We start from the raw sequence: 23,705 nt of genomic DNA, 5'->3' as shown, positions 1-23,705 counted from the left end.
AGCTTTATAAATCTGTCTCTTTTAGTCTGAATCTGACACGAGTCAAACATCCGCCTCAGCACGAGCTTTTTCATGTGTTACTCACTGACAGCTGCTGAAATAACCCAACAAAGAAATCACTTTTTCACCTCATTTAACTGTCACTTCATTTGATGTATTTATTTAACCAAATGTTTAGCTCATAAGAGCTCAAAGTTTTAAACTCCTCTCTTATTTTCATCAACTTTTCCATTAAAAACGATCCTGACGTGACTGTAAATGAGGAGAACATTAAAAAGATAATTTATTCCAAGTCTCTATTTAAGTTGAATGTCTGCCTGCTGATCCAGAAGCTTTCTCTTTCATTTAAAACACATTATGCAAATATCAAACCCTGATCAATGAGCGTTTTAGTCCTACAGGACTGACTGACCATCTGCACACGTGCTTTAAATCTTCCTGTTTGTCTCTTAAAGAGGAATTGCTGTCAATGTTTGCTTTGATATTTTTGTAACTGAGGCATAATGGAGATAAAAAGTGACTGCAGTGATTAAAAATGTTGTTTTCCTCTGCATGCAGACTCATTAGTCTCATTAGGATATGTATTTTAGGCACAGCAGCACTAGGAGGAAAGTTTTTATATCAACATAACAGTAATGATTGCTAATATTAAGATGAGATTCTGGTGTTGAGCAGGTTTATCGTGGTCTATTTTGTACTGATGGGTCCTATTAAGTAGTTGTGGTGTCCATAAAGGAATATTTCACATCAATCTGGACCGGTGATACTCAACATGTGGCTCTGGAGCCACATGTGGCTCTTTTTTCTTTAAAAAATGTCTTAATTCTAAATATCATTCCCCCAGAAAACCCTAAGAAGGAGAAACTTTTTCCCATTTTCCCCATTTTTGCCACTTTTCACCCATTTAAGCTATCTTTTGCCATTAAGCTCCCCCTTTTTCTTATTTTTTTGGCCATTTTGCAACTTCTTTTTGCCCTTTTTCACTATTTTTTGCCACATTTTGCCCATTTAAGCCACCTTTTGCCATTACATACCACTTCTTTTCTATTTCTTGCCCATGTTTACCAGTCTTGACTGCCCATTTTATTCACTCTTCACTCATTTTTATTGCAACATTATTGCCGCTTTTGGACCTTTTTTTGCCACTTGTAACTCATTTTTTATAACTTATTTTTATTGCTACTTAAAGCCATTTTTGCCACTTTTCACCACTTAGATTGTGGCTCTTGCACAGGTATTTTTCAACAATTTGGCTCTTTGGCTGAGCAGGTTTGAGTAACGCTGATCTGGACAATATTTCATAGCCAGTGTCTATGGGAGGGGCTTAACCTTTTACAGACCAATCACAGCTTTGAATCAAACGATGTAGAACAGCGATACTCAGCCCGTGGCTCGGGAGCCACATGCGGCTCTTTTGCAAGTGTCTATTCCAAGTCAGTTTAATGGGTTACACATACACAGTTGGCTTTGATTGTAAACCAATTATTTTTGTGTGTATTTCCATTGCCCTTATTTGCAAATTTTTACCTCTTTTTTTGCTTTTTGTGCCACTTTCAATCCATTTTTACACCTTCAAGCCAGCTTTTGCCACTTCTTTTGACACTTTTATCCCATTTTTGCCTTTTTCACCTGTTTTTGCCTCTTTTATTCTGCTTTTAGCATTCCCTCCTTTTTCAATTTTTGTGCTATTTTTCATCCATTTAAGCTGCCTTTTGCCATTAAATGCTAGATTGCCAAAAGTATTCATTCACCTGCCTTGACTAGCATATGAACTTAAGTCACGTCCCATTCTTAATCCACAGGGTTTAATATGACGTGGGTCCACCCTTTACAGCTATAACAGCTTCGACTCTTCTGGGAAGACTTTCCACAAGGTTTAGGAGTGTGTTTATGAGGATTTTTCACCATTCTTCCACAAGCACATTTGTGAGGTCACACACTGATGTTGGACGAGAAGGCCTGGCTCTCAGTCTCTGCTCTAATTCATCCCAAAGGTGTTCTATCAGGTTGAGGTCAGGACTCTGTGCAGGCCAGTCAAGTTCATCCACATCAAACTCTCTCATCCATGTCTTTATGGACCTTGCTTTGTGCACTGGTGCACAGTCATGTTGGAACAGGAAGGGGCCATCCCCAAACAATTCCCACAAAGTTGGGAGCATGGAATTGTCCAAAATCTCTCGGTATGCTAAAGCATTCAGAGTTGCTGTCGTTCCCAATTGCTTCCACTTTGTTATAATACCACTGACAGTTGACTGTGGAATATTTAGGAGCCAGGAAATTTCACCACTGGACTTGTTGCACAGGTAGCATCCTATCACAGTACCACACTGGAATTCACTGAGCTCCTGAGAGCGAGCCATTCTTTCACTAAGGTTTGTAGAAACAGTCTGCATGCCTAGGAGCTTGATTTTATACACCTGTGGCCATGGAAGTGATTGGAACACCTGATTTCAATTATTTGGATGGGTGAGTGAATACTTTTGGCAATAGAGTGTATAAAGACTGTGCTCATTTGACCAGTTTAGTTTCTATCTAGCGCAACCATACTTCTACATTATAATTTGTTTAGAGGCCAAAACCGAGTGTATGTAACAGAAAATGTTATTTTTAAATAAACGATACCTCGACGTTGATTCCTTTCCTCACTTCGCTCACTAACAGCAGCTCTCTACGAACACAGGCGATTAGACGGGAGGTGTAAAGACAGAAAACACACCAACATAAAGCAGACAAACACATTCATGCCGACCTGTTGCATCGTTCCCACCATTATTTTCACACTCACACACCAACAGAGCTCACCTGTTTGCTCCAACACTCCCGCCTGTAATAACTCTCACATCAAACACCGACACCAGCCCGGGTACATGAGCCTGCCCGTGTCCCTCTCTGTGACTGTGGAGGTTTGTGAGTCTCAGTGTTTGTGTTTAGTAAAGACCTTAGCAGAAGGTGTGCTTTCCACTCATGGCTGCATGCCTGCAGATAAACGTGAACCGTATCCTGAAGGATGACAGCGTTCAGCCATCATGGATGGCTTTGTTTGTGTGTTTGAGGCCTCAGAGAGAGGGGGGAGACTTTGTTGGGTAATAACTTTGACTCCAAACCTTTCTCTCTCTCACTTTCAAAGCATCAAAGGATGTGAGTGTCGTCCGTCTGAGCGTGCTCCGTTTAGACAGCAGCTTATAGATGAGCGTGCACGCTGCAGAGAGGCACACATGAATGGATCATTGTTTGCATAGAGGGTTTGACAAATAGTCTCTTAGAGCTGCTGTTAGGATTGTTAGGAGGCAGTGAAAAATATTCCTGACATTTGGAGAAGAGTTGGTGTTCACTGGGAAAAATAATAATTTTTTAGGCAGCCCAGTGATGCCATCCTTCTCTGCCGCTCCTTTTTTCTAATCAACATAATATTTATTTCAGCAAATTAAGAAGGAAATGAAACTAGCACAGCTTTGAGGATGAACACGGCACCCTGCTTAAATGGGCTCAGAACAATCCTCTGCCTGTATTCCTCACTGAAGTGGCGCATTCTTGCTCTAGCTTCAATTATACAGTGATCTTTAATGGATATGGCCACACGAGCTGGAAGAAAGTAACCTAAGAGGCCCAGATTTTAGTCTGAAAACGACTTAAAGACCCAAATAAAACTGCAACTAAATGCTTGATTGAAAATTGAATTGATGAAAAAACACATAAACTGCAAATATCAGGTATTGTTTCTTGTTTATGAAAGTATCACAGCATTTGGGTGCCTATTTGGCTCTGTAGGTAGAGAGGGAACCCATAAACAGAGGCTCTACCATTCAAAACGCCAGCCGAGTCCTAATTGTGTCTCTGTCTTTTACATGACTTCCCCAATTTCTCCCTCCAGCTGTCTGTCAAAATAAAGACAAAAAAGTCCAAAAACTTTAAAGAAAAAAAATTGCAATTAATACTGCAGAAGTCAAAGAATGCAATGTTACTTTTATTTCCCCCAGCATCATGCAGCCCTTTTCCAATAAATGCACCCCCTTTAATCTCAGATGCACCTAAATCTCAGATGCAGCTTGAGTGATTTTGTTCTAAAACAGGGCCTAGGTGCACAAAGGCAGCTACTAGGCTGTCGTAGTGCCCTTTCTCTTGTTCTTAAAGAAGAAGCTAAGAGAGAGAAAGCAGAGAAAGAAAGCTCTATGAAGTGCTGATTTCAGCACCATGGACAGAGACAAAGCTACATCTCTATAGCCAGGAGTGCACGGTGCAATTTCCAGATGATTCCAACACTAGTTTTAGGTGGCTTTCACACAAGGGGCCCGGTCCCAGATCTGAGTGCACTCAAGCCCAAAGTCCGGTTCGTTTTGGTAGTGTGAATGCAAACAAACCACGCCCCGGCACCCAGCCCAGGCCCACTTGGGGAGGTGGTCTCGGACGCGATTCAAGTGGACTCTGGCACGCTCGGATACGGGACAGAGCAACGTATCAGCTTTATGACATCATCGTAAAAACTAAACCTCTTTCCACAGTGAGGCAGTTTGTTCACATTTTTCCTCAATGAAAGGTCGGAAATCATCAGAATCCAGCCAATAAATGGTCTGTTTTGACTCACCTTACAGATGGACACAAGTTGGAGTCAGTGAGAGGAGGTGAAAAAGGCGATAAAAGTTTCCTGTCACCTCAAAAACTGCTGTATCTGTGCAGCACGAGTCCATTTAATCCTCTGAGCTGTAGAAGATATGCAGATGTGAAGACCAAAGTTGCTGGCATCTTAAAAGTGATTTTAATCATCCATGGCTGCAGGATGGACTTTTTGCTGTGTCAAAACAAAAATAATCTTCGTTCAGGTCATGACCCCCGGTGGTTGCCATGGTAGCTTCTTCTTCTTTCTCCTCCTTTGCAGGGTTGTAAACCAGCTACGTGCATACTGCCACCTGCTGTTTCAGACCAAGTAAATACGCAAGCGTGCCCGGGCACGGTTCGATGCTGCTTGTGTAAAAGCAAGCCAGGGTGGGAAGGGGGAGGAATCGCGCCATGGCGCGGTTCGAAACAACTGGGCCTAATGTGAAAGCGCCCTCAGGGTGTATTCACACCTGTGGCTCATTTGCTTTGTTCCAATTTAGGGGTAAAACCGAAACATTTGTTTTAGTTGTCACTTGCTTTGTTTGTGTTCACATGGCAAAAGTCTCTTGCTGTCCAAAGTTGTAAACAAATGCCACATGTGATCCAATTTGTCTCTCACTGGTCAGAAATCTTACCAGGAAGGTGGGGGAGTTTCCTTATCTTCATGCATTCATTCAGGTTCCTAACTGCTTTCCACGGGGAAAAACAACAGCCATGGAACATCAGCAGCATGTGGGGCTAGTTTTTTTTAATGCGTTCATCTGGCTAATGTACCAGTGTTTGCTAAATCAACAAAACATGCATTTTTGTCGACAGTCAACACTGTGTCTGGAAAATAATATGCTGATGCACTTGTTATAATGAAGACATGCCGCCTCACAGAGCCACGACTCATTTCGCTCAGATAAATCTTTTGTTTTTCCACCTTCTCGTCTTCTTCTGCTGTTGCTCATTCTTCTACTCCTTCTTCTTCTATTGTTTTAACTGAACGGTTGGCATACGGGCGCATTACTGCCTCCATGACTACAGTGTGTACTAGAGTTATGAGTCAGTTGTGCCGGTTTCTGAGGTGATTGTGTTCTCACTGCAAACGAACCGCTACAGGGCTCGAATGGAAGCGAGCCGAGAGCACCCTATTTTGGTCATCTCGACCCGCTTGTTTTGTCCCACATTCGAGTGCGATTGCTGTGTTCACATACGTCCAAATGAACCAGACTTTGGGGGGGGGGGGGGCTCACTGTTTTGGAACAACTGCCCCATGGCACATGGCAAACTTGTTGCACCGACTTTATGTGTGATTGTTGTAGTGTGTACAGGTGTACAGGGGCCGACCATGACCCTGAACAGTCTGACCCACTAGTCATGGCTAGTTGATACGACGCCATTTAGCAGAAACTTTTTGCCAAAGCAGCATACATCAGGGACCTTGTCCAGCAGCCCACAACGGATACTCATTGTGCCCTGATGAGGATTTGAACCCCAAATCTCCAACAAAGTAGACAAAGTATACCACTGAGTTTCTGGCATGTTTGATATTGTAGGGTCAGCTGCCAATCGGGTACCTTGTTTGCTTTTGTGGGCCTGATACAGCCCACTTCTAGGTGTCCAGGACCTGCAAGCTGAACCAGACATCAGCCTATGTCAGCATGAGCCTGGAGGACGGCCATCAGGAGGCCAGAGCAGTACAGGACCAAGGTTGATGTGGCAAAGCTCTGAACAGGCAGTGATGTGTTCCAATTGCTGGATCGATTGCATTCCCACTCCAGGGTTTGACTGGAAGTGAGCAGAGACCACCTCATCTAAGCAATCTCAGCTTGGAGTTAGATTCTTGTGTTCACATCTGTTTAAAGGCTGAAGAGGAAATGCTTGTTTACTTTGTGTGAACAGACCCTTTAGAAGCCTTTGTGATAACACAAGGATGCCAAAAGTGCTCACACATACACGGCGCATCTATTTCACTCTGTTAGCCCATCATACATTTAATATCTGAACATTTTTATTTAGTCATTGCTTGTTTTTCCCCTAATAAATGAGTCAGTTATTCAAGATCTCTAAAAAAAAAGAAACAAAAAGGCATGATGGAAAAAAGCCTTCATCTTATTGACAGACTGCTATTTCAGACCGCTGTGTCTTGATTGTCACAGGATTTCAGCAGCGCTAACTTTGATAAGAAAATTACCAATCTCAGTCTTCTGGTCTGACTTGTAAATTAGCCGGTGAAAGACTTTGAGCAGATTGTGTTTCTCATTAGGGATGTCTCACACTTCTGTGTTGCAAGGCCAATTTGTGATTCAAGCTGAATAATTAGTGCATGTGGAGTTTTTTTGAGAGCACTTTCTGAGTGGACTTGGCTGCAGCTGTGCACATCTGTCTGGACGGCAGCAGAACTGTTTTATACGCCCTCCAAATATCAATCAGTTCCCATTACTGCAGCCAGCCTCCGTATTTACAGAGAGCTCTGCACTTATTCAAACTGACACAGTCCATATGAGTGACTGATTGAGGGTGTCCTTCATATTTTTTACCTTGTCGCTTTGAAAAAACCCTGAAAACCCTGCTGTCTCATTACTGCAGACTGTAATCAATCTGAGGGAGAAATATCACAATCAATAGGATGGAAACCAGTTTTCTTTTTTTAAGGCTGTTTTTCATCAGGTTGACTCGATACATGAACGCACGCTCAGAGAGATGAAGTGCTGCACAGCTCCAGTGTAGGGTTAGGGGTTGCTATTACAGTGGCTGCTACCTCAAAGCATCTACTATAATCTCTAACAATCAAAGCAACAAGCTTCATTGGTTCTTTATGCAATAATTTTTATTGTTAAGTAAGTCACACATCAACTGAAATCTGTCATTTTATTGCACTTTAAACCACCATGCCTCTGAGTACAGTTCAGCTTGGTCCAAGTTCACAGAAACATACCGCACTATACCCAAGTATGCTTGAAGAGGTAGACCTGGGCAGGATTTATGTAGATCTGGAAAGTTGCATGGAAGATGTGAATGCAGCAGTGCCTGAGAACAGCGTACTAGTCAGCTAGTAGAGTTGTTAAGTCAATTCTAAATGTCTCTTCTCTGGTCAAAAACATTGCATTGATGCAGCTTAGACTTATTTCAGTAGATGTGAAACAGTTGAACATTGTCACACCTCTTTAGGCATGACTTAGTTAAATTGTGTTGTTTACTGGCATGACCGAATTAGCAACCAAGAGTAGAAGTCTCACCAGCACCAAAATGCAGGGTGGAAAGTAGCTAATAACATTTACAGTTTATTGACATTAAGTAGCTTTTTTGTGGGAAATTATTTTCTGAGTTCTTCTTTACTGTGACTTCCACTTAGATATCTTTTGGTAAAGTTTTTTGCTTCATTACACTTTATAGGCATCTAGTATTGTGTAAAATAATAAAAGGACAAAATGAGGTGGTCCAGGCTTTATGACAGAAAATCATCGAATTTTGTCCACTCAGAGGTCACTTTAGAGAAAATTTGTCACATTTGTCCACTCGAAGGTCTCTCTGGAGACACTTTGCCAAAAGTTGTCCACTCAGAGTCACTTTAGAGACACTTTGTCAAGATTTGTCCACTTGTGCCCCCCAATGGAAATACAATCACCTATTGATTCATAATATAATTCTGACGGAAATATTTGTATGAGGGGTTTAACAATTCGTAGAAGGATATGCTCTGATTAATAAGGCTGATCTGCAACCAAATATCAATGTTTGTTTTTCAACCCAAAGCAGCTTCTGTATGTTTCCAAAAGTGTCAGTTTCTTATGAGTTTCAAACAGTCGAGCTGAGCGGTCAGTGGGCGTGAAGTAAGGGAAAGCTTTGGATGATGCAGAGAGTAGACGGAGCATCAAGAGTGTGTTGGGTTGAAAAGTAGCGAGAGAAAGTCTGACAGCTGACCTGCCCTGAGGGAGAAATGTTGGGTGCTGCTCTGCTCACTGTAGAGTCTTTTTAACATCTCAGATCTCATCATGGTGAGACAAATAAAGACATTACTGGGAGGAAATTAGGTAATGCTGAGAAAACAGATGTATTTTTAAAACCTCTCAGACCGGCTCTTACAGCTCCTGCAGACACGTTTTTCTCTATTTCAGGTTATCCTACTGGTCCATTAGTGATGATTGATGTCTGCAGAGCTTGTTGGGGCAAAGAAAGACAAGAATGAGAACATTCACCTCCAATTACCGTCATCCAGATAAAGTGCTCACGGCACACTAACGAAGCTGGCGTCATGCCCTTTTAACAAGCTTAAATCAATTAAGACAAAATGATCAATTTACTCCAGTAATTAGCCCGCACATTACTGCTTATTACCACCAAACACATTTATTCGCCAGTTCTCCTGCTCTCTTCCTTCACCTCCACCCCCTCTAAAGACTGCGCTCTTCAATCTAAACGGGACGTGTGCAATCAGCTAAATTGAATTTAATTGATTAAATAATTAGACAGATTTAAATGAGTCGATTAATGAGTCAATTATAGGAGAACAGGCGGATGGGGGGGGGGGTCCCGTGGGTTTGGGGGGTTTATTAATAACTACTGGGATTTGAAAGTCTTGGCACCAGGGAGACGTAATCCCTCAATGTCTGAGTAACCCAGAAAAGCTTCACTCCAAGGAGACGCAGTCAGAAAACTCAGCGCAGAGTCTGGGTCTGAGCTTCAGAGAGAGAGAGGAACAATATGTGATCTGACTTTAACAAACACAGTCAGAGTACAGAGATTTATCGTCCTTGTTTGGATTAAAACATCCACAGAACTTCACTCCTGCTTCTGCTTTCTTCTCTGCTTTCACTGGCTGCTTGTGAAACAGTGATAGACAAACACAAATCAACTGGTTGGTAGATTTTGAGGCATTTTAAACAATCTGTTGGTGAGAGCACAAGGTAAAATATATATTTAACCCTAAAATGCATGCTTTAGAAATAATGTGGCTGGTCTCTTTTAATGTTATGTTGTGTTTTCCCACATAAATTACAGTCTGCATCCAGACACCAACACAGTTTTTACCATTTTGCTTCCAACTACCATCAGGATGGATTTAAAATAAAACTGACGGGAGCGCAGATGGTCGAGTGGTTTAAGGCGCTACCCATGTACGCGGGCGGCCGGGGTTCGAAAGTCTCTCCCGCATGTCTCTCCCCACTCTCTTCCCCGTTTCCGAATCTATCCACTGTCCTTCCTCTATCAAATAAAGGCATAAAAAGGCCAAAAATAAATCTTAAAAAAAATAAATAAATAAAAAAATAAATAAAAAAGTAAAAATAAAACTGACGGGATGTGACTGAAGCAGGGACTTCAGCTTTTATTTGTGGAGTATAACAAACAATACAGCATTTACCATTTAGGAATTAGTCATTTTATTAAAAGGTCACATGTTATGCAAAAATAAATTTAAGCAAAAATATGTGCTCCTGGCCTGTCCACAATCCCCTCAAGTAGCAGAAAATCCATCCCCCTCCTCTCTTTCTCCACCTTTCAGAAAATGTGTGCTGTTCTTAGATTTTCCCCTCATGATGTCATGTGGGGAGTTAGCCCCGCCCCCAGGATCAGTTGGTCCTCCCCGCTTGGAAGAAAGTTCCACCGTCCTCTCCAGATCCTCCTCTCAGCTGGCAGCTTGATCAAGAGAGCCACATCCATTTCCTGGGAGGGGCGTGGTCAGGGGCGGAGTCAGACAGCTCATCAGCATTTAAAGCCACAGACACAGAAACAGCTCATTTTGATCAGGGCTGAAACAGAGGGTTTTTTTAAACATGCAAAAATCCAATACTGAAGTGTTTTTTCAGCAACAAACTTCACAGGCATGTTTTGGGGACCTCTGAGACTAAATGTGTCTTAAAGGGGTAAAATATGTGACCTTTAAGAGGACTTCCATTTTCTGGAGCTCAAAGTTTCTAACTCAGTTAGGCCTTTCAGACCGGCAGGGCTCTGTGCCAGTTCTGGTTCCTGAACCTAATTTGGAACCGGCCGGCGCGTTCAAACCAGGAAAAAACTGGTTCTGAACCTGAAAAGTTGGTTCTCAACTGGAACCAAAAAATAATTGGTTCTTTCTTGGGAACCGTGACATCATCAGTGGGTGTATCCCACTCTAGGTTGTGAAGACAAGCAGAAAATGGAGAAATATTGGTCTGCTGGGGAGACAAAATGCTTGGATGTAACCTTGGCATCGACAGAATTCCAGGTAAAGCTTGAGAGTAGAACAAGGAAAAGGAAGTTACATGCAGAACTTGCGCAAGAGATAGTGAAGGGCTGGGTTCACCTGAACACCAGACCAATTAATTAATAAACAAGAAACTGAAGAAGGAATACCAGAACAGCAGGAAGACCTGGGCAAAAGTGGAGCTGGATGCATGCCCATCATGCCCTTCACTTTGGTTCTGCTTACACTGGTGTGAACACGGGCTGGTTCACCAGAAGGCACCGAGGTTCTGAGACTCCAGAACGGAACCAAAGCCAGAACCAGAACCAGAACCGTGTCTGAAAACACCCAGCGATACTCAACATGTGGCTGTTTTGTGATTATTTGTGGCTCTTTTATGTCTTAATTTCAAATATCATTCCCTCAGAAAACCTTAAGAAGGGGAAAAGCTTTGCCTTTTTCACCATTTTTGCCACTTTTCACCCATTTAAGCTACTTTTTGCCATTAAGCACACCTTTTTTCCTATTTTTTTGGCCATTTTGCAACTTCTTGCCACCTTTTCCCCATTTTTATCCTATTTTTCCCTTTTTCACAATTTTTTGCCACTTTTTGCCCATTTAAGCTACCTTTTGCCATTAAAATCCCTTTTATTCCCATTTTTTGCCCTTTTTTAAACCATTTTTTGCAACTTCTCGTCCAAATAAGCTTCATTTGCCATTCAATACTACTTGTTTCCTTTTTCTGAAATGTTTTCCTCTTCTTTTTGCCACTTATTTGCCCATTTTTGCCCTGTGTCCCCAGTTTTTTGCCACATTTTGCCCATTTCAGCTACCTTTTGCCATTATATACCACTTGTTTCCTATTTTTTTGCCCATTTTTGCCAATCTTGACTGCTTTTTGCCCATTTTAGTCACTGTTCACTCTTTTTTTGCCACTTTTGGACCAATTTTTGCCACTTGTAGCTCATTTTTTAAAACTTATTTCTATTGCTACTTCAAGCTGTTTTTGCCACTTGTCACCACTTAGATTGTGGCTCTTGCACAGGTATTTTTCAATAATTTGGCTCTTTAGTTGAGTAACACTGTTCTAACTACTCATTCCATATTATGCTTGAATTTCCCTTGAAAGTTTGTGTAAAGTTCCTCCATTTTTCCAGTGATTATTATCTGATCTGTTGGCCACATTGCTCATCATGATTACTGTACGATGTTCGGTCCAAGTTCAGAGACAAAGTGCAGAAATACAGAAGCAGGGTAGTTACAGAAATCTTCAACCACATCCATGTGTGTTTCAGTGTAAATGTGACATCATGTGATTGCAACCCTTGCAGTATAAATTCATCCGAGCATTAAGAACCAGAGGACTCATTACCACTGATCTGCATGCAGGCTTTTAACATGTAACTATGCTCTGCTATCATTAGTGACTGAAGCATTCCTCAGCCGTTTCAGGGCTGCATTGTACAAAGAAGTTTGCAAACTTTTCTCAGTGAGGTCAGTGAATTATTCAGAGAAGGACATGAAACTGGAAAGAAATGTGGTTGAAAAAGAATATTTCATTGCTTTGACCATCAAAAACAAAGTTTGATCCTTCAGAGGAAGCAGCAGAGAACTCGTCTCTCTGTTAAAGCTGGGTCAGAATACACAGTGACTCTAACAGTGTTAAAGTTAAAGAGTTAAATTTAAAAAACACTATCTGAGTGTACAGTTGTGAAAAATAGGACTTCCTGTGAAAGTCTGTGTGTTTTTTAACATATTTGGACATCTGGATATTTAGTATCAATTTTAACAATACTGGAGGTTTTTTGAACATAACTAAACGATTAAATCTGAAGAAAAGACTTTGTAAAATTTTCTGTAAAATGCAATTCTAAAAAAATGCAATTTTCAGTATGGAATAAATGAGGACACCCCTCATTTGTTCCATCTTAGACTGGTTAAAATCACACACAGGAGTATCACATCAGGTGCACGTGATTAGAACATCGTTACTGTCTGAGGCCTTCAGAAAGAAAATTAAATTACAATGAGAGCCAAATGATGGTGTTGACCCACACACACACATACACACACACACACACAACCCAACTGAGCAGCAACCTGATCCCTAGCCTCCCAGCCCTGCTGATCACCAACAGCTCTCAGCTGGGAGAAACACCTCAGGTGCACCAAGTTTCCCTAAACGATCAGGCTGAAGTTTCACTGAGTTTTTGTTCCTCTCAACATTTGCTGCTGAGTTACAATAAGTTGACTTCGACTTTCCAAGAAGTATCTGTTGTGTGATTTTTGAGAGATTTGCCTAAAATCAGTTTGAACTGTCTTGATGTCCTCCAGTGTTTTTAAAGACCCTGTAAAGTGAAATCCAAAATTTGTCTCTTAACAGCCTAGATATGTTGGAATATGGTTGCTGTAAACATGTGAAAACATTGAGATCTACATGTGACTGAATTCTGGATTTAGACCGTCAGTTTTCACCTCTTTCCTGGCTCGGTTTCATGTGGGCAGGGCCAATATGTGGGCTCGTGACGTCACAAGCCCACGGCAGGGAATGGCCCCGCCCCTCTAACACCTCAATCTAAAATCAAAGATCAGTTTTTCTTAGTCCAGTCTGTTGTTAGCTGATGCCTCTGCCTTTATTGAAAGTTAACAGTCAGTTAAATGCTGTTTTCCTGTTCATTGTGAGGTAAATTTGTCAAATCTATCAGCCACAGAGGTCTATGGATCATTTAAAGCATCATAACAGAGATTTAAGGCAGAAAACAGACGTTGTCTCCTCTTCTAGGGTCAACAGAAGGTCAATAGACAAGCTAATAGCGTGAGTGCTTCCCTCTAGTCAGATTATAGTATTTTTTTATTTGTTTTATTTGACTGAAATTTGACCTGGGGGTTCGTAACACAGTGACCTGACATACAACAAACCTTAATACAGATTCATTTTAACTTTACAGAGTCTTTACGGCTTGATAAATAGCCTTTTCTAATGGGTGTTGTTTAAAAAGAACCCTGCAGGATCAGACCAGTTCATCTTGTTGCATAGATATTTGTATCTCTCATATGTATGTTGAACAAAAAAAATTCACTTGATATCTGCATTTTGAGTAAATCTGAGCTTATAGACTCACCAGGAGGCTGCCATGTTTTAGTCCACACTGGTAGTGTGTGACATGTCTTTTAGTTTTAATCAAATTTTAGTCATTTCCACCCATTTTAGTTTTATTCCATAAAAAGTCCCCACATTTTAGTCTTTACTTTTAGTCCAAGCATTTATTTTCTTGCCTAAATCTGGTCCCAAGTCATGGTAGTGTGTTCTCTGCACCCTGTCAAACCTGGGGTCCCTGCTTTTGTACAGCTGGGAGGCAGAATAGCTATAGATGCAATGTATTTCAACAGATTTATCTACAGTGGAGAAATATCATGGAGTTTGAATGTCCGATGAAAACTTCATTACATTTAAGTCTAGTTTTAGTCATCTTGACAAAAACTAAACTTAGTTTTTGTTAGTTCTAGTCATCACAGATGTATTTTTGTTAGTCTTAGTCTAGTTTTTGTGATGGAAAAAAAGGCTGTCCATGAACAGTTTTAGTTTTAGTTGATGACATTAACACTGGTCGAAGCTCTGTCACTCCTCAATAAACTTCCCTGCAAGTGACTGGAGTCAGTGTAGTGGAAGTGTGTCTGTGGCTTTTCAAAATAAAAGCATTATGTATGAACAAAGGGAAATTCTGCAAAGAATTGCAATGGCAGGCTTTTACTTTGAAAAGCTCTAACCGGAAGTATTTTTCATACTGTGTTTATCTTTACGTGGAACATTTTAAACCTTTGGGAAACAGAAAGCTTCATAAATAGTAGAAGTTTGGGGACCAACTCTATTAAACAGACATGTTTTAGCTCCTGGCCTTTATCTGGTTCATCAAGAAACAGATTTAAAACATATTTTACCAATGTGGACATAAATATTTGGTACAACAAGGTAAATATGGCTTTGTATTTATCATTTTCCTGTCTAGGCTGACTGATGACCACTCGTGGTGCAAGATAAAATTTAGACCTCAAATCTTAAAATTCTTGGTGAGTGAGACGTGCAGCATCTCTGAGGGGCATCCCTAACCCTGGCTGTACGAGGGAGCGCTGGGCCTGTTAGGCCAGTGGTTCTCAAATGGTGTGCCAAGGCAAGTCTAGGTGTGCCGCTGGACTTTGTTCAATAATTTTACTACAACTTTATGGCAAGAACCGTAACCAGGCCTGCCCACAGATCTGACTGGACCCCTGTAAAAACCCCGGATAATGGGACCTCCCCAGTTGGGATTTATTGATGATATCAGTGTATGTGTGTTGGATCAGTAGCATTGGTGCTAGCATCCTGGCTAACAATTACCTCATTAAGAGCTGAAAAGCGTGGCCAGCTACTGGGTTGAATTGGTGTTAAAGTGATTAATTTGTGCTATTTTTAACCAAGTTAACCAATGTTTCTACCCATATTTGCCACTTCTTTTGACTACTTTTTTGCCTCTTCTTATCACTACTTTTGACCCATTTTTGCAACTTTTTCGGAACTTTTTGCAACATTTAACCTATTTTAAATACCTTTTTGCCACTTTTCGCAAGATTTTGCTGTTGTTTGGCCATTTTTTTTTTTTTTGCCATTTTTCTCCCATCACTTTAACCCCTTCTTACCACCTTGTAGTGACTTTAACCTTTATTGCCACTTTTCTGCCACTTGTGATCTATTTTGCTGATTTTTGCCCTTTTTTTCTTATCACGTTTATCCTGTTTTTACCACCTTTTTAAAGGGTTAATCCTTTTAAGCCAATTATAACCCCTTTATTGCCATTATTGTGACATTTTCAACAAGTTTTGCCAATTTCAGCCCATTGGTTATTCACTTTTTTATCAATTTTCACCCATTTCTGACTTTGTTTAGCCACTTTTTGCCCAATTTTGCCATGTTTTTTCATCACCTTTAACCTATTTTTGCCACCTTTTGCCCACTCTTGCTATCTCCATGATCCCCCAGTCATCTGGGCCCCAGAAAGCTCCCCACTTTATCTCCTTAAAGGCCACCTTGACTGTAACATTTTTCAAAAGTCTATTTTGTATCGATTTAAATATGGTGTGCCTTGAAATCTTGGCTTAACCTTAGGTGTGCCTCAGGCAAAACATTTTTGAAAACCACTGTGTTAGGCCATGAAAGAACCACTGGCTTATATGATGTGGAGTTTGTTTTTAAAACTTGAAATTAGACAGATACGCTCAGTGAGATATGTGTTGCAGTGTGCAAACTCTCCCAGTATGAAACCACCTAGTGACACATTTAAGGCCAGTTAATAAGAGCTCCTTTAGGGGAAACTCGATGAACGAGCACCATCTCATCCTCCAGTGAGATCCTGACGGAGCCCTGCAGGAGAGAGTGGAGGCTTTGTTCCACATCCGCTGTGAGATTCAACCCAGGCCGTCCTGGAGAAAGCTATTTTAGGGAGCACGTAGGATTAGATTGGCCCTGTGGAGGCAGTCAACCTATTTCCTCACAAAGGGGACGGGGCGATCGAGGGAAGCGGTGTTTTCTAAAGTTTCAGGAACCTTTTTGTGACTGCAGATTCTGGTTTGGATCCTGTCAGATTGCCATCCTTCCATTTAGCCTCACCATTTATTTCTGGAAATGAAACTTTGGAGCAAAGAGAGTGTGATGGAGAGAAAACCAAGAGAAGTGAGAGAGATTGGGGAGAATTGCAGGGTTAGAGAGTGAAGATGATGACACTGCCAAAGACCTTAAAGTCATCCGAGTGTTTGTGTGCGCAGTGTCCGATCTTCCTGCCCATCCAGCCGTGGAACGTCAGATACAGAAGGAGATACGACTCCGCAGGGGCCGGCTCTACCTCGAGTCTGAGTGTATGGGATATTGCACTGCAGGGGACAATCCTAAACTCCAGTATCTATCATTAAATCCTCCTTCAGTCTTCACAAACACACACATTCCCCCACACTCACACTCCTACGCTCTCCTGATTTTTAAACTTTGATACGCTGAATGGTGCAAACTTTTGCCCTCAACTGAAAAAAGTTTGCAGAAGAAAGTTCCCTGAATGCAGAGTAGTGCCTGCAGAGCTCCACCATTAGTCCAGTTTCAGATAATTAAAGAAGTTTTATAACATATTCATGGATATAAAAGTTTTAAAACTAGAAAGTCTTCCCCTTCCTGCAGGACTGCATTCACATTTTATGGAAAGACTTTGGATCAGTGTGTTCAGCGATGTAGACTCCCATTTTGTAGCTGCTAAATCTATCTGGAATGCGACTGATGAGCACTGATTTCTGCACAGATGAAACTGCAAGCTTTCAAAAGTGAAACCCTCTATTTAACATTTTCCTGTCTAAAGATTTGCACAACTCTGAAACCTGAGCTTTGTGTGCAATGCTTTTTTAGCTTCTTCCACTTATTTGGGATAAAAAGGACCTAACAGATGCTGAGCCTTATCTTTAAACAGGAGTTACTTTTCACACACACACACACACACACAAACCCCACACAAAAAAAACAGCAATATCAACACTAATTAACTAAATTTTCAATGCTACTGCAGAAAAAAAATGCTGTTAAAAATTCTTAAACATATTTTTAAAACTACCCATGAGAATTTCCCTAAAATTTATTCAAATATCCCTCAAATGTTTAAATGGAACTTTATTATAAAGCATAGATTTTATTGAAAAAAAAAAAATTCCCCAAAACGTCTGTTTAAATTCGTGAAGATTTTCCCCAAAATGTCAAAGAAAATTCCTCCCATAAATAAATCCACTACTGTGCATGAAAAATGATGAAAATTTTCCCTGAAGCATGCCAACAAATTCTTAGAAAATTCAAATAAATTCTAGTAATGTCAACAGACACCACCACTCAATTCATTTTCAAAAATTAACCATATTTTTTTTTAAATTTCTGTAAGTATACCTCAACATTTTAAAGCAAAATTTTACCAAAAAAAAAAAATTATATACAAATAGATTTCTCAAATTAATACAAAAATGACTGAAAATTAAAAAAAAAAAAAAAAAGAAAAAAACAGTCCCATAAACATTAACTAGAATGGCCGTCTGAGGCGGCAGACCCACGCCTAAGCAGCACCACCGAGGAACTCACGCTCCCATTGATTACTATGGTGTTCAAAATTTCGACGTCTGAGAAAAAACGAACAGATGCGCGGATCATCACCAAAATCTACTCGATTCTTCCCTGTCACTATCCCAATATTCCCTAAAAGTTTGTTGAAGATCCGACTTTCTCGATTCTCGAGTTATCTTGTACACATACGAACAAAGAAACAAACACACAAAGATATGGAACCCTTTACTTAACGCTGCCGATTTCATCAGCTTGGGTAAAAATTCCAGTGGTTTCATGCTAATACTCACTGCAAACAAAAAAAAAATCAAATGAAAGTCTAAAAAAATATACAAAAACATCCAGGAAAATTCAGGAAAGTCAGTTTCCAATAAATGTTTCCAAAAATATCCATGACCATTCCTGGAAATCTCATTGCAGATTCTCCCAGAAATTCAACTAAAAATCTTAAACGTCAACGGACAGATCAGACCCTAAATGTAAAATGTACCCTTTTTGTGTGTATTTATTGGCAGCCACAGCCAGAATTGGTGTAAAAACACAGAGTAAAAACCTTTAACCACACCCACTTAAGTTCCAGCTCAGCTGCCATCACTCACGGCCGGTCACAGCTGCAGCTCGTTAGCTGTCCCAGCTGCAGCTAATCACTGATAATCAAGATCTACACACCTGGCGATGATCTTTCAGACACCTGTGGACTACAGCTTCTAATCAGGTAACCTGGCTCCTCTTCAACCTTTGATAGTCTAGTGATTTTAGGTGAGTTTTTGCGTTGTCTAACTCCATTTTGTGCTCTTTTTTTCAGTGTCTCCATCTCACTGCCAGTGATTCTGCCAACCACCAGCCAGCTCACCATCATTTCTACTGTTGTCAAATAAACGTCTCTGACCTTACTACCTCATCTCGAGCTCTGCACCTGGGTCCTTGTCATACGTTCATCACAATTGTTTCTGTAATATTAGAACACTATGTCTAATATGCATAAGCAAAACAAACCCTCTTTTGATGTCATTCCCTTTATAAGTGGAAAGGCAGGATTATCTGCTGAGAGGAAAATGCAGCTCTTTATAAAGAGGAAGATTATTCTATTTAGAGGAAGATACAGTTCTAGGCATTTCCAAATTGTAAATAGAGGAGAAATTGTCATGTAATGGGTAGAAACATTTCTAAAATACATGAAAAACAGCTCTGAAAGGACTAAAAATAAAACTGTGTAGAGTAAACTAAGGTCTGTAGTATTCTGTAGTGAGAACAGTTGCTTTAGAGTTGTTTTTATTTTGTTCATTATAGAGCACATAATCATCATTTAGAGTTAAATAAAAACGCTTTTTAGAGTAAAAAAAACTGAAAACATTGCTCTGCAAGCACAGTCAACTTTACTCCAAATAGACTGGGACCAAATTTTAGATTTTTCAGGGTAAAATTTTGTTCAATTTGCGCAGAATTTGCTCAGGTAAATTTACTGTAAAGGTCAGTGGTTCTCAAATTGCGGGTTGGGACCCAGAAGTGGGTCGCAGAGCTGTCTCCGGTGGGTCGTGAATGTGTGCATTGGAAAAAAAAAATGTAGCAAAAAGTCTATGATGTACGGTGGCCCTACATGGACAAACATCCATGTTTTTCAGTTTACTGAGTTTCCTGTGATAATGAGTAAACTTTGATTCTTTTCACAGGATTTCGGCTGATTTATCTCCTTCTTTTGGGTTACCAAAACTGTTTGTCCCAAGATAAAGAGGTTAATTCTCCTGAAATAACCAGAATTTCCCTTTTAATCTTGGGAAAATGAGAGAAAATACAACATAAGCATGCATGCCCTTCATTCACAACGTGCATTTCAAACATTTTTACCTCTCGTCTCTTTGTTCATGTTTTGTTGCATTCAAGGTCCAATTTGCCAAAATTTCATTGAATAAATAGAAGGTTTTAAGTTGTACATTTGTGCATGACTTCTCACCAGTAGATGGTGATGGGTCCTGATGCCCAACCAGTTCAGAACCACTGGTCTAGGAGATTAAAATCCTTGCATGGCCGTGCTGGCATGTGTTAGAGTTACAGCAGTGATACTCAACGTGTGGCTCTTTGTGATTATGTGTGGCTCTTTTATGTTTAAATTTTAAATATTATTTCCCAGGAAAACCTTAAAAAAGGAAATTTGACATCAGAACTTAATCACATTAATCAGTTTGTTTCCCAGACTTATATAGAAAGCTTTAATTGTCCTGTTTTTTCCACATTTATCCCATTTTTGCCCTTTTTCACCATTTTTGCCACTTTTCACCCAACTGAGCTACCTTTGTTAAAAACCATCTCTTTCCTACTTTTTTGCCCATTTTGCCAATTTTTTTTTTTGCCACTTTTTCCCCATTTTTTTTACCTTTTTCACTTTTTTTTTTTCCACTTTCCACCCATTTAAGCCACCATTTGCCATTAAGTACCCTTTTTTTCCCATTTTATGCCCATTTTTGCCACTTCTTTCTAAAATAATGTTTCCATGTTTGCCCTTTTTCAACATTTTGTGCCACTTTTTACCCAATTCAGCGAACTTTGCCGATAAAAACTTTTTTCCTACTTTTGCCCATTTGTGCCACTTTTCATCCGTTCAGGCTACCCTTTTCCAATAAGTTCCCATTTTTTTCCCATTTTTTGCCACTTCTTTTTGACACTTTTTTCCCATTTTTGCCCCTTTCCATCAGTTCTTTCACCACTTTTTGCCCATTTAAGTTACCTTTTGCCATTAAGTACCCCTTTTTCCCAATTTATTGCCCATTTTTGCCACTTCTTTCTTAAATTTTTTCCCATGTTTGCCCATTTTCAACATTTTTTGCCACTTTTCATATAATTCAGCCACTAAAAAACACCTTTTTCCTACTTTTTGCCCATTTTGCCAATTCTTTTAGCCACTTTTCCCCATTTTTTATCTTTTTCACAATTTTTCGCCACTTTTTGCCCATTTAAGCTACGTTTTGCAATTACGTACAACTGGTTTCCTATTTTGTTGTCCTATTTTGCCACTCTTGACTGCTTTTTGCCCATTTAAGTCACTTTTCTCTTAATTTTTTGGCCATGTCAGGACCATTTTTGCCCCTTTTCACCTTTTTTTTTTTGCCACTTTTTGCTCATTAAAGGTACCTTTTGCCATTAAATACCACCTGTGTCCTCATTTTATGCACACTTTTGCTACTTTTTAACCACTTTTATCCCATTTTTTCTCTATTTTGCAAGTCTTGACGTTTTAGTCACTTTTCTCCCCTTTTTTTGCCAATATTTGACCATTGTTGCAAACTTTAACTTATTTTTATTGCTACTTCAAGTTGTTTTTGCTGCTTTTCACCACTTACATTGTGGCTCTTGCAAAGGTATTTTCAAGTATTTTGGTCTTTGGTTTAGCAGGGTTGAGTAACGCTGAGTTACAACAAAAATGTAAAGACAACTGAGAGAGAATGAGGTCGAAGTCATGGCTGAGATGAGGTTATAATTGTGTTTTTGAGCTGTAATAGTGTTTATCATCTGATTGGTGGTGCTACTTGTCTATTTCCTTTCATTGGTTATCACAGACATCACTAGAATAATTCTTTAGACGCCACACATTTGAGATGTAGTTCAACAAGTCTGGACATGACCCCTGGGTCAACAGCGGGGGAAAATCTGGTCTAAAGTTGGGCTCTAGATCCTGTAGTGTGAGACCGGGAGTTCTGAACAATTGATCAGCATTTTAGAAAAGAGAACAAGCGCATATATTTCTATTGTTTCCAGACGCTCAGTGAGGTGTCTTTCTATTCTGCCTCCTTTCTCGTATTTGATTGGTCATGTCAGTCACATGTCTGGTAGAATCAGGAAGCACAGCTCCTGTGAAGTTGCAGAAACTTCAAGAATCCTCTATGCTGTCTGTTCTTTGAGTTTAAAGTCACCCCGGCAGCTCACACACACAGGTTTCTGTTCTTCTCCTTCGTCCTGTGGACATCAGAGAGGAGCTGAGAGCTGAGAGCAGCCGTTAACGGGTCACCACGAGGTAAGGGAAGGGTTGGGGCATGGCCTGGAGTGAACAGAATACACAGCAGAGTGAGACTGAGACCTGCAGGCAGAGGTTAGGACGGGCTCTCTTCTTTATTCAGAGTAGAAAACGGACGGCTTTGTGTTTCCCCCGAGTCACACAACGGACTTCAGAAACTCTCAGAGACTGTTTGAAAGTTCACTTCGGCTGCTCTGCTTCTAAAGATGGAATCTGGAATTTAATGGAATAACTGGAAATCGATGGAAAGCGACTGAAAAACGGAAGACTGTTCCCTCCAGGTGGGGAGTGAGTCCTTGCCTCAAGTGAAGGACTTTAAGTGTTTCAGGGTCTTGTTCAAAGGTGAAGGATTGGTGCAGCACACTGATATATGTTAATAATATTCTTTTATTTTTGGTCAAACTGAACAAAACAGCAGCCTTACCTTTTGGTCCATTAACTGAGGTGTATGGGGAACACTGCATGTCAAAGTCACGTGTGTCTGAATGGAACTAAAGATTCCAGATATCCAAGACCAAGACTCTCTGGACACCCATGACCATCAAAAACTTTTGAAACATTCAACAACCTGAGCAAAATGGTTAGAAATAATCAACACATCAGGACAGGAATGACAGTAGAAATGGTCTCCACTGATAAAGGGACAGTTCGGCTAATTTAATATGAAAATTGGAACATGATTAGTGTGTGCCAAAGTTTAAAGAGGCAAAAATGGGTTAAAATTTCTTTACAACAGTGATGAAAAAGGTCTAAAAGTGGCATGAATTAATGACTTGAACATTGGAGCTCAATCATAGTTTGACACACTATTCTAAATCAGGAAACTGTTAGCCGGGATGCTAGCATGGATATCATCAATAAGTCACAATATGGAAGGATCTGAAGCCAGCGAGCCGTCTGACTGCTGAGAGTCAAATGTAAATATTTCATTTCTTACATCATGGTTCATTTTTTCTAGTTGAACCACTCTTAAACATTTAATTTAGCTCATTTGTTAATTCCCCTCTCTTTTCTCTCATAAATACCACTGAACAAAAACTTCATTCTGGTCTTGAGCTCACACCGTCCTCTCGTCTCGTCCCTGTAAGTCTCCCAGGTGGCATGGTATTCACTGCTACGTGTTACCATAGTGACCGTCTCCGAGGATATGGCACTGACAGCACCTGGGTGTCACCTTGATGATGGTTGCTCAGTGATGGAGGAGGAGGTTAAGTGGAGTGGACGTGTGTTACTGGCACTGCAGGGAGCACAGCCAGCCTCCTACAGACTGTCTACTGACCTTCTAATGCCAGGTGAAAAATGAGGGTCAGGTGAGGGGACAGGTGGGGGAGAATGGGGGTGGGGAATCTATGAATGGAGGAGAGTTAGTAGTGGACACGCGTGCTGCAGTATCAGAAAAATTCTACATCCATTCTGCAAATAAAGTTATCTTTACCACACTGTTAAAAAGGGTCAAAAAAGTGGGGAAAATGGGCGAAGAGATACTAAAAAGTCAAATCTGGCAAAAGCGAAAAAAAAAAAAAAACTGGTAAAAGTTGGCAAAAAAAATGTGATGAAAAGGGGTTAAAAGAGACAATAATGGGTCAACAGAGGCCACATTATGTGGGGTTTAAAAGTCGCGAAAATGTCTTTAAAATGGATAAAATGCACAGAAAAAGCATTGAAATTTGATTAAGAAGTGTTAGAAATGGGAGTAATGTAGCAAAAATGTATTTAAAGGGGCAAAATTTGGCAAGAAGAAGTGATGAAAACAGGTTAAAATGTGGCAAATTTGGTGTGAAGTGGCAGAAAAAAGGGTAAAAAGAAGCAAAAATGGGCTCAAATGGTGCAAAAATATCCTTAAG

This window comes from Cheilinus undulatus, linkage group 3 (genome assembly GCF_018320785.1).
Source record: "Cheilinus undulatus linkage group 3, ASM1832078v1, whole genome shotgun sequence".
In the NCBI taxonomy this organism is placed as follows: domain Eukaryota; kingdom Metazoa; phylum Chordata; class Actinopteri; order Labriformes; family Labridae; genus Cheilinus; species Cheilinus undulatus.
The sequence above is the reverse complement of the archived record's forward strand: the minus strand, read 5'-3'. Positions refer to the sequence as shown.